Source organism: Lissotriton vulgaris, chromosome 7, assembly GCF_964263255.1.
Source record: "Lissotriton vulgaris chromosome 7, aLisVul1.2, whole genome shotgun sequence".
Classification (NCBI taxonomy): Eukaryota; Metazoa; Chordata; class Amphibia; order Caudata; family Salamandridae; genus Lissotriton; species Lissotriton vulgaris.
Genome location: NC_141695.1, coordinates 1,571,268,837 through 1,571,281,413, shown reverse-complemented (window position 1 = coordinate 1,571,281,413; position 12,577 = coordinate 1,571,268,837).

The following is a 12,577-nucleotide window of genomic DNA, read 5'->3' as shown; positions in this document are numbered from 1 at the left end:
CCAGACCTTCTGCGAGGAACGGGGCCTGGTAATCAATACCGACAAAACAAAATATCTTGTAATGAATCCCCCCAAAAAATCTGTACGCCACCCTAAGCTGAAGGGCGTACCCCTGGGGAGGGTAGACGTATTTGACTACCTAGACATCCGTTTGTCGCACAATATGCAGTGGGCCCCTCACTTAGATAAAATGTTGTTAGCCCACAAGAGGGTAACTGGGGCCCTTCTGAAGGAACAACGTCTTGTGCCATAAGACCCATAGCTCCTGTCATTGGCATCTACATTGCAAAGGGAGTTAGTTCTGCTCTATATGGGGCAGAATTATGGGGTTTATGTAAAATTAATGAATTGGCAAGATCTGAAAGGAAGTTCTGCAGGGCAATTATGTCACTCCCCCAAGGCACTCCCACAACTCCACTAATGCTTGATTTAGGTTGTCGACCTATTGAAGACCTAGCAAGGTTTAGACCCCTACTTCCATGGGTCCGGTTGTGGCGAGTCCCGGAGCTCGCGAACTACGCAAAAGGGCTTTCCGAAATAATATCTTTACCAGGATGGTATAAAATTAAATGGCAAAGAGACATGAAATCCCTTTTGTGTGTGACCTAGGCATAAGTGAAGCTTGGACTAACAAATCATCTCCGCCAAAGGCAATACTCAAGAGCTTGTATTGGAGCTGGATTTTGAATAAAAGGAGTACCGACCGCACCTTGGGCAGATTGACAGAGGGTTTTTTGAGATTCAAGGACTTACCAATTCGGGAACTCTATTTAGACATTATTGAGAAACCATTTGATAGGTCCCTATATTTCAAATTTAGAACTGGAATATTACCTCTGCATACTTTTACATCTCGGTGGAAACAGCCAACTCAGACCACAGATCTCTGCCCTTCGTGCCTACAAAAACAGGAGTCAGTGGCACACTTTATGTTTGAGTGTCAGGAGTATGCCAAACCAAGAAGAAAATGGCTCAAGAACTTGTGTCGCATGTTGGGGACTAGGTATCATGCTGAGGCACTGCGTATTTTAATGTCAGACCCACGCTCATTGTATGTTTGCACCCTCTCAAAATTTCTATTGTGGGCCTGGCGCATTAGGAGCAAAAGGCTTAAAGAAAATGTTTCTCTTTTTAACTTAAACTTTTATGAAATGCTTCTTTTAATGAAAAAGTACGTTTAAAAAAAAAATTCATATGTAATTAACTTGTGTACTTTTTTTATCATCAAATGAATTTGTGTATATTTTTTATTATGAAGCTTTTATGATAATTTTTATCGAAATAAAGCCTTTTTTGACTTTTTGACTTGACTTGAATTTCACTTAATAATATGGAGTGAGTAGTGCAAAGCACACATTTTTCTTATAATATGTATTATCTGTTTCCGCATGAATAATACTTTTTGTTGCAGAGTCATTTAATACAAAACTCAAATGTGATACAAGATTTCGCCTGATTGATGACATGTCCAGTCAGCCTATGGGATGTCGATGTGTTCTGAAGATCCTATTGGACAAGCTACAAAGACCACAACATGAATTTTAACTTGAAATATGGGTTGCTAAGCTGGGAGGAGCAGCCTTGCTCACAACTTTTTTGCAGGACTTGAGGCAGCCCACACAGGTTTTTTTAAAGTCCTGCGAAGGGAGGGCTCATTTAATGAGCAGCTTCTGTGTCAGACATAGACAGGCAGAGATCCAGGCAGAGAGAGGATCACCTGATAGAACTGGGCACTTTTAGATGTTAAAACTTTAAGTTTTATGCTTTGACTAATTGGCTTTAAGGATATTTTTTTCTTATGCATGTATTTCTCTTTATGGGAGATTTTTGCTAATTATGAATTATTGATTAGCCTTGCAAAACTCACTCTAGAATTGGATTTTCTTAAAACTCTTTAAGAGTTTTCTGACTGACATAGAAACAGGTGTTCCCTTCCTTTATGGAGTGCCTTGTATCCAATCTATAAAATATTCTGTATTCATTCTATTTTTCCTATTTTTCAATTCTGTAACCTGATTGATATTTGACTAATGAATAAAGAGTCAAAGAACTTTTAAACCTACTCACAACTCTCATTATTGCCTTAAATATTCAATTGCATTTTATTTTCATGATTATGCAAAGTCTCCTGATGGCGATAACACAGTGGTAAAGGTCCATCCCCTTTAAGCGGTAAACAAGAGGTATGTAGGTTTTGCATTGTGAAATTACTGTGAAATTATCGCTGGATCACAAGCACAGACAAAGATTTAGAACAAAATACATGCACAATTTTTATCAATGGTAGGTGATTTTCAGGACCTCTGTATTAGAGAAAGGGAGAGACACATCCATTGCAGCCCTTGAATAACTTATAACCAAACTCTCCACAAACCACAGCTGTAGGAAAGTGGGTTACAAGTTGAGGAGGTGAAACCCTACTCAAGCAGAAACCACAATCCCTGTCAGTGTGAGACTCAGGCAAATCCCAAATTAACCTGCACTCAACCCTCTGGTAGTCTGCATATTAGCAACCAGACTTAACTTAGAGGCAATGAGTAAAGTATTTAAGCAGCACTTCAAACAGTAATAAAATTAAAACACAACACATTAAAAAATACCACACCAATTTAGCAAAACATAGTGCAATTTAATAAATCATTTGAGACCAAACCAACCAATGTCCAATCAGTAGAACCGGACCTATGCAATTTCAGAGAATTAGGTAAAAATAGTGTCTGGAAGCAAAAAGCACCAACTGTTGTTATCTGTCGCACCGGACCAGGATAAAGTCACAAGTTCAGGCCAACCACAATTGAACACAGGCCGACTACAGAGACCAAGCTAGTCCAGCTAAAAAAAGCACCTTAAATCCTGGTTTGTGTAGCTTTGCGAGGTCCCGTACTGAGGATGCTTCGTCCACCTGCGGATCTGAAGAAGCTGCAGAGCTGTGATGCGGAGACCTGCTTTGCCATGGAGGATGCAGCCGGTGAGGGGCTTGCCAGTCGAAGGCCTGAATCGAGGATGCTTTGTGCAGCAGTGATTCAAAGGAACCTGCGGGCCAGTGATGCCAAGTCTTGCATCAGGGATGCATAGCTCTGAGGCAATTCCATAGCACCTGTGTGGAGATGTGTCACGCTGCATCACTTCTGCTCACAGAATCAGAGCTGAGTTGGCAGAATACCTTTCAGGGCAACTTCCAAGGGGCCAGGACTGGGTTAGCACTCCTTGGGGGGCAAAACTCACAGTATAGAAAGTCCAGGTGCTAGGTTTAAGGTGGAGCCTTTTCTGTCCCTGAGGCTCTGATCAGGCCCTTGGAGTCAACCTGGTGATCCTGGGATCAAGATGCAGGTCCATTTACTCAGGCAGAAGGGCAGCATTTCGACAGAGTAGCAGTCCTTTTGGGAGAGCAGCGCAGTGCAGCAGCCCTTATGAGTGTTCCACAGGTGCCAGGATTTGCAAAGAGCACATACCAAGATGGCGGCCACCAGAGCCACAGTATGCTCGTTCTAGTAGTTGTTTAACTCATACCTAAGAAAAGAATGTTAAGTGTGTGCTGAATGTGAAGTGGTGCACTCCACCAAGTTCCCTCACCTTGAATGTTTGCTCCAGTTCATCGTGCATTTTTCCTCAGAGTTTAGTCAGGAGTATGTTGTGGCTCCGGTAGCTAGTGCGTTGTAAGTCATGTCGGTAAGTAGTGTCTCAATACTGCTCACGCACACACGCAAAAAACTTGCATTATGGCTAGAGCATCAGTTGGAGATTACAGAAGTGTCTCAGGCTCAAAACTAATTGAGTGGCATTTCGGAAGCACATCCCTTCTGAAGGAAATATTGTCTCAGAGCAGCATTTCTGACGCGTTTAGTCAAACATTAAAGTAGCATCTCAGACACGCGTCTGCTCCCCCGTTAAGGGCAGTGTCTCTCCTCGAGGAGCTCATCCACATGTATAACCAGCACAGAGATGCTCCAGTCCTCTTGTTAGAAGAGAGATAAGAGAGATCAGCAAAACAAAGAATATAAATAGAACTACAGTGCAGAAAGTATTTAAAATAACAAATAATAATAAATTCTCACCTGCACTGTGACCATAACTAAGGAAAGCCCAGCCCCTGGTCTTATTTTCAGACAAATCCTCGTCATGCAAGTATTCCTTATGGGAAAAAAAACCAGATAGTGTATCATTAAACAAAATGTTGAACATTATATATATAGATATACAACATTGACACAAATAATATACTAAAGGCAATTGAATGCAGAGAATATTTTCAAGAAAGAGTTAAATGAAAATAAAGTTCTTTCTACACCAAAGCATAGTATATAGAAGAGAAGCTAAGGCTACTGTCTTGTGGGGTAGGTTGAAGTTTAACAAATAAATGCTATGTGACATAGGGAGACTACAGGTTGAGCTAATTATAGTATCTTATTTGCTGACTAATGAGAGGAACCCAGAAGATCAAAACAGGGCAGTCTCTTCTTATCTTCCATCCCCTGTCCCGCCTTGGAAAATGTATAGTCTCCAATAATTGTAATTTGAAGATTGGAGAGGCTCTAGGAGGGGTGTTAGGATTTTTTTATTCAGCATTCTGCTTCCTCTAAAGTTTTGGGGTTCACCATAGAGTCCCCTGACATGAGGTCCAGAGTTGTACTGAAGAGTTGTGACTGAGGGTCCATTATTTATACCTGGTGCCCACTTTGAAGTAGAAGGTTTTGGAGGTTTCGATCCCCAGAGGCATTTACAATGTCCTGCCTCCCTGCCGTACATCCTGATTATCTGGGGTCACAAAAGACTTTGTGGGTATGCTCAGGCAGAGCCTTTGTGATGTGCAAGCGGATTCACTGATAGAATATATATGCCAAAAACATTGATGTAAAAATCATCGGAAAACAATATAGAATACAAAAATAGCAACTTCTATACCTACACAGGTAAGTACAAAAATATTGAATCCAAAATATTGATGTAAAAAATATAAATTTTAATATATAAATATAAAATAAAATGATACATATTAAATATTTTAAATATTAGTATTAATTTTAACAAAATCAATTACATTTAATATACATTTTTACAAAATATAACAAAGAAACATAGTTAAAAAAATAAACGCACAAGCAGCTTCCAAGACGTTGTATGCCTCAAACATAATAATTTATACATCTATTTATATATTTACCTTGAAATAATTAATGAACTATTATCGTTATTTTAAAACTTTAACATTATATAAAAATTATATATATCTATCAATAATTTAAAATATATAAAAAATCAACAATAATTTAACTCAGTAAACTATTAAAAAATATTTAAACTTACATTTCCCAGTACAATGAGTGCAACAGTAGGGAAAGTGTTGGATAGCAAAATAATTAAATGTACTATTCCAACTCCAGGGAGTGCAACAACAGGATAAGTGTTGGATAGCGGAGGGGAACTAATTATTATTCACACTCCAAATAATGCAACAGTAGGGAAAGTATTGGATAGGGGAGGAGTAAAAATTACTATTCCCACTCCAAACAGTGCAACTGTAGAGAAAGTGTTGGATGGTGCAGGGGTAAAAATTACTATTCCCACTCCAGTGTGAGCTAAAGTAGGGAACGTGTTGGATAGCAGAGGGTAAAGAATTACTATTCCCACTCCAAAGTGGGCAACTGTAGGGGAAAAGTTGGATAGCAGAGGAGTAAAAATTACTTTCCCACTCCACTGAATGCAACAGTAGAATAACTGTTGGATAGCAGAGGTGTAAAAAAATGATTCCCACTCCAGTGAATGCAACAGTAGGGAAAGTGTTGGATAGCAGAGGGAAAAAAATTACTATTCCCACTCCAAAGAATGCAACCGTAGGGAAAGTGTTGGATAGCGGTGGGGTGAAAATTACTTTTCCCACTCCAAACAGTGCAACAGTAGGGAAAGTGTTGGATAGTGGAGAGGTAACAAATTACTATTCCCACTCCAGTGAGAGCAGCAGTAGGGAAAGTAATGGTAGAGAAGAGACAAAAGTTACTATTCACACTCAAACAGTTAAAACAACATTAAAAACATTAAAAAGTATAAAAAATCATAAAAATAAATAAACAATACTGAGAAAGGAAAAATTAAATATATTAAATATATAAAAATTAAACATATTATAATATAAATTACATGCAAGAAAACTATGAATGATATATAATATAAAATAAACAATGCATTAATTAAATACAATTCTTTTAAACTAGAAAATATTTACACACAAATAAATTAATTAATGGCCACATGTATTTTATGTATTTCCTACCCTATAACACCACACCAATAACAAAACACTTCAACATTTTTATTTACATTTTTTCCAAATTAACTTAATCATTTAAAAAAAAATATTAAAAAAACAAACTAGAAAACATTCATTGACTGCACACACTTTAACTCAATAATATCCACAACACACACCTAAATTAAACTCTAAAACAATAAAACACAATTAAAACATATTTAGAAATTAAACACTATTACTATTAACAACTAATAATAAAGGAATTAAAATGTATTTAATACCCACCCTTTACCTCTGTAAAAGTAAAAACAACAGACAAAAAATTAAACCATGATGAATTACCAATTAATTAATTAAAATTAATTAACATCCAATTATTAATTCATTCATTAAAAACAAATGACTACCAACCCTTTACTCCTATAAACACCAAAACAAATACATAAAATTAATTACACAATTACCATAATTAATTATCAATTAATTCATTAAAATCAATTAACATCCACTTATTAATTCATCAATTAAAAGTAAATTACTTCCCACCCTTAACACCTATAAACACCACAACACACACCTAAAATGTATTACACAACTACCATAAATAATTACCAATTAATTAATTTAAATTAAATTAACAACAAATTATTAGTTAATTAATAATAAATTAATTTACACATTTAACACTATAACATCTCAATAAAACAAATATTAATACCTACATTGCTTACCACCCTATTCCCCTATAAATCCACAACCCGCTAGGGAACTAAAATTGCAAAATTCAAATAAAAAACATAATAACTACTATAAATTTAACACATATTAAAAATACAAACAATTCTTATACAAAAAAATACAACTCATACATATAAAGTATATACTAAAATACATAACACTTATTTGCAACTTAATATTTGTGTAAGTCAATATTTTTGATTCGATATTCTGCCTCTGCAGCGTGCAAGCATGATAGGTGACAGCTCCTCCCCCTCATCAAGTCAGAGATGGCCCATCATGTCAAAACCTATTTCCCCTTTATCTCACTTTCTGGGACCAATACACAAAGACCAACTGCTAGCTACACCTAGTCATGTGATCCCGGATACAGGCACCAGGTACCAAATGGTTGGGACAAGAAAATTTCAACTTTCTAAAAGTGGCATTTTCAGAATTGTGACTTCAAATTCAACTTTACCATTAAAGATGAATTTGAATTTCAGTTCTTTAGACACCAAGTTCAACATTCCAACCTGCTCCCAATTGAAAGGCATCACATATTTAATGTACTATGTTATCCCAATGCTATCCTATGGGAGAGGGAGACCGTGCAGTGGTGAAAAACGAATTTAAGAGTTTTTACTACCAGGACATCTAAGAGATATATGTACATTTCCACCTTTTAAAGTAATCCGCACCCTGCCCTATGGGCTATTTAGGGCCTACTCTAGGGGTGACATATGTAGTAAAAAGGGAGGTTTAGGCCTGGCAAAAGATTTATTTTGCTGGGTTGTGATGGCAGCTGAAAACTGCACACACAGGCTGCAATGGCAGGTCTCGGACAAGTTTAAAGGCTAATTAAGTGAGTAGCACAATCAGTGCGGCAGGCCCATTAGTAGCATTTAATTTATAGGACCTGTGGAGGTACATGTAGCATCACTTTAATATGGACTTACAAAGTAAATTAAAAGTGCCAATTTGGGTGGAAGGTATTTTCATCATGGTTAAAGAACAGAGCACATGCTCTTTAGCACTGGTTAGAAGTAGTAAAGTGTACAGTCTTAAGGCAAACAATACGAGGACAGCAAAAATGGAGGAGTAATGCAAAACATTTTGGGGAAGACCATCCTAAGGCTACCAGGTCTAACAACAACAATACAGGGTACCACCCTCTGTAACATATAGGAGTTCAAGCCATGTATGAGTGTCTTACATTATTAACACAACAGGATTCAGTGATACATACTGGGAACAACGGTAATAGAATGTGTGCAGGGCCTTACTGCTCTAATATATAGGCGTTCACAGATGTTTTGAAACATCTCTCATATGCTCAATAATGTGAGTGTTTGAAAGGAGGGACACAGTGCATGAACTGACACCCTATAATTATCAGCTTATAGACACATGTTGATTTCACGCATGATCGTGTTTGGCAGCCGCAATGTCATGTCTATCAGACACAGCTTTTGCCCAGCAAGCAGCTCTCTCTCTTTTGGTTTGGAAGTTTAGAAGGCAGTTGTCTTCCCTATGGAAAGCCTTTAAAGTTTTGGGTAATCAAGGTGTGTTTGCTTGTGCCCCATCATGCACTCGGTGAAATATCAAAGGTATTCCCATTACCATGCTGTTTTTTTTTGCTACGTTAGCCACTTCTTTGCAATTCATTTCATTTGCAATCAATAATACATTCCTTTTACATGTTTTACTGTTAATTTGTACTTTTCTTTTGCAAATCACACTGTGGATGCTTGTTTGTGTGCGGGGTTTAGCACAGTTTAGTATTTATTATTTACACTGTTTACTTGTGGGGATGTGATTTGGTTGAAATTGTACAACATGAGATAACTTTTTCTATGTGTAATTCTGTTATTTGCATGGATGAGCTGATGCTACTGTGTTGGTGATCACAATAAGGAGTCTTCCATTCTTATGTGCCATCGCCATATTTTTTTGCTTGATATAGTGTTCACTTTCCATTAGCAACTTGCCAGCCATGTCCTCGCTTGTGGCCTCTTAATCACAATTTTCTTGTGAGCTATACAACTGTGAAGCGTGATTTTCGAGCCCTGAAGAAACTATTGTTTCGTGAAACATGTCTGCTGGTTACACTGGGACTTGAAGAGAGTCCTAAGGATATTTTCTTAGAGCAGTTTTTTTCAAAATAAAAGAAGAAAATTAATTGGTGCCTCCATTATGCCACATTAGCATCATCCTATGTTTATTTGTTTATTAAACATGCACTTATGAAGTGTGGAACTTTTCATATGAGCAGAGGTGGGCACATGTAGAAGTAACAACAATAATCAAACACTAGGGGAGTACTGACAGTCAGTTAGGGCTTGATGGGAGTAAGACTGTGGGAGAATGTAAATTACATGGTGTGATGAATGTAAATAGGCGGGCAATTCAGAGATTCCCTGACAGTTGAAAGCTTGTGTGAAATATGTACATTTTGTGACACAAGACTCCATATTTTTATTGTATGTTTAATAATGCTTGTATTAGTGTAAAAAATGTCTCTGCTTAGCATATTAGGCATTAGAGATTAGGGGTGGATTTACAAACCCCTTGCGCCACCAGTGCAACACTTTTTGTGACGCAATGGCGGCGCATTTTAGTGCCCCGTATTTGCAAGGACAGGAGAAGCCACCCTGCGTGACTATTCCAGCTCTTGTAAATATGTCCCCTTTGCGTTTCATGGGTGTTGCTGTAGGTCCTCCCACGTAACACCCATGGAAACTGACACATTTCCAGATTTAAGAGAAATCGTAAATCTGGAAATGTGTCAGAATGCTACGCCTCCCCAGGGGAGGCATAGAGATGCACAACAAGGAGAATGTATTCATCTCATTCTGCAGCACATATAGAAAGAGGAAAATGCCTCTGGTGATTGTTTATGTGCAGGAAGGTGTCCCTTCAAGCACGTAAACAATCAGTAAAACAATGATGTTTTACATGTTTTGTGTGTGCTAATGCAGCACACATAGAATTTGAAAAACGCCATTTCTAATTCTTTATGTGCAGAAAGGAAACCCTTCCTGCACATAAACAAACTCCCCACAACACAGGCAACCTTGCACCATGGTGCAAGGGTACCTGTGCCGGTACATGGCAGCAGTTTGTGCACCAGCGTAAGGGGAAGCACAGAGATGCAACAAATTGTTGTAATGCCGCATCCCTGTGTTTTGAAAGTGACTCAGTGCAGCACAGCCAAATGGCTTGCGGCACGCACGGAGTAACTTTCCTTGTAAATCTGCCTCAAAGATTACATCCCACTTTGTTTTGTAATAAGGAGGGAGATTGAGAGCCTTACTTAGAACTTGGTAAGACTCCTGTCGTCCCTCCACAGTGGAGTATCCAAGTACTCCACCAAGCTGATAGTCTCTCACCTGCCATATTTAGATGTGTGCTGGCTGAACCGCCATCCGCATCAACAGAGTGTTTCCTGTCGCGTAGGCGGCCCACTGTCGTCGAGGCAGGGGACTTCTCTGCTGACTAACAGTAATCATTCACCATCATTCCCGCCCAGGCCACGTGCTTCTCCCACCAGCCCATGAACAGGTTCGCGTAATTGGGAGTGAAGCACGTGCCCATCGCAGTGCAGTGCTTTTGTAAATACAGTTGCCCTGAAAAGCTAAAGATGTTGTTGTTAAGACAAAACTTGGTTATCTCAACAAGCATTTGATTATGCTTGCAAAATTTTAATGGTCTCTTTTCTAGAAAGAAACCCATGGCTTGCAGGCCCTTTTCATGATTAATAGATGTATAAAGGCTAGTGATGTCCAAAGTTATTAAAAGCATGTCCGGTTCCAATCTGGTACCCTCAATGATACGTAAAAAGTCCTTCTTATCACATAAATATGAATTCAGGTCTTCAACCATGGGAGAGATAAAATGATCAATATATATGGAGGTATTCTCCAACAGGCTATTTTGTGATGATACGATCGGTCTTCCTGGTGGCCACACTTTGCTTTTATGCACTTTGGGTAAGTGATAAAATGTCGCCAATTCCGGATGCTCGCATCTGAGGAAACTCCAGTCTTCCTGATCCAGTGTTCCCTCATCTCTCCATCTCATGATTAACTCCTGAAAATCAGCTATACTTTTCAGATATTGTTGCCTGTTGATGGGAATATAATGTTCTTTCTTCTTAAACAGGGATAGGGCTTCATCCTCATATTGTGTTCTTTTGAGGACCACCACATTTCCCCCTTTGTCTGAGGGCTTTATGATTAGTGTCTCATCCTCCTTGAGTTTCCCAATTGTTTCCCATTGTTCTTTAGTTAGATTCCTCCTTTTCTCATTGAATCTCTCTTTCTGAAGGCTCTTCAGTTCCTCAATGACAACCTCTTGGAAGGCGTCAATTGCCTCATATGGTGTTCTCGGAATTACCCTTGATTTTGTTTTTAGATTGCTTTTGCATCCTTTTTCGTGTGATGTCAGTTTCCTCCAGCATCTGAGTAGCATTGGATTCCAGATTATCTTGATCATCGTCTAATTCGTTAAGTATTTGGATGGTTTCTAGATCAGCTCCTATCAGTTGGTCAAACAGCTCTTTCTCTTCAGGCGATTGCATTGTTCCTCTTTTAGGATGCAACTGATGTATTTTCATGAGCTTGATCTTCCAGATGAATTTGTATAAATCAATATCAATACACGTTTGCGTGTAGTCAAATGCTGGGGTGGGGCAGAATGTGAGACCCAATTGTAATACTGTCAATTCTGTTTCTGTCAGGACCCTGACTGACAGATTAATTACAGTTTGTTTGCTCTCATCTAGTTCCATTGTTCCCCTCATTTGCTGCGTGTCACGACTGGGGTGGAACGTTCTATTTCTGCTTTTTTTGCCCCTCCTCGTTTTCCTCCTCTTGTTTGTGGTGGATGAGTTCTCTGGGCTGGTCGCTGCCTCAAGCCCCTCATCAACTCGCACTCTTGAAAAAAAGGGGTTGGTTGGCCTCTTCCCCTGGTCTCAGTGTCGCCTAATACTTGTTCCCCTTCAAAAACTTCTACCTCTGACTTAGAGGTGCTTGGTGGAGTTCGCTTTCCCTTCTTGCTAGATCTCAATTCTTTCCTAGGGACATCGTATTTTTTGGCGAACGTCAGTATCCGCCCGTTTTCATAATCACACTCGTCGCGTAAAAACTTAGTCTGTTTTCCTAATTTTATTGCAGCTTCATAATCAATGAGGCGTTTCTTCATTGACTGACATATTTCTTCAATTTTCTTCGTATCTTTCTCACCACTGATTTTCTTTTCAATCTCTTTAATTTCCTCTTGTAATTTGACTCTGTCGCTCCACGCATGCTTGATTAAAATTTTTTGCATTCCTTTCGTAACCTCTGTTGTGTATTCTGCCCATTCCGGTAACATTGCTGGGTCAGTATCCTTGTAGGAGGGAACCGTATAAATACGGAGTGGTCTGGGACCCGGCCAACATCCAAATACTTCTGTAAGCTGGTGGCTTCCCACCACTTACGTATCTCTTTCTCATATGTCTTTTCCAATGCGACATATAAACTTATAAACTTTTCAACATTGTGGGAACACTTTCAGTACTTGGTTAATTTTTGCTTCCAATTGTATCTACTTTTTTTTATAAACAGGCTT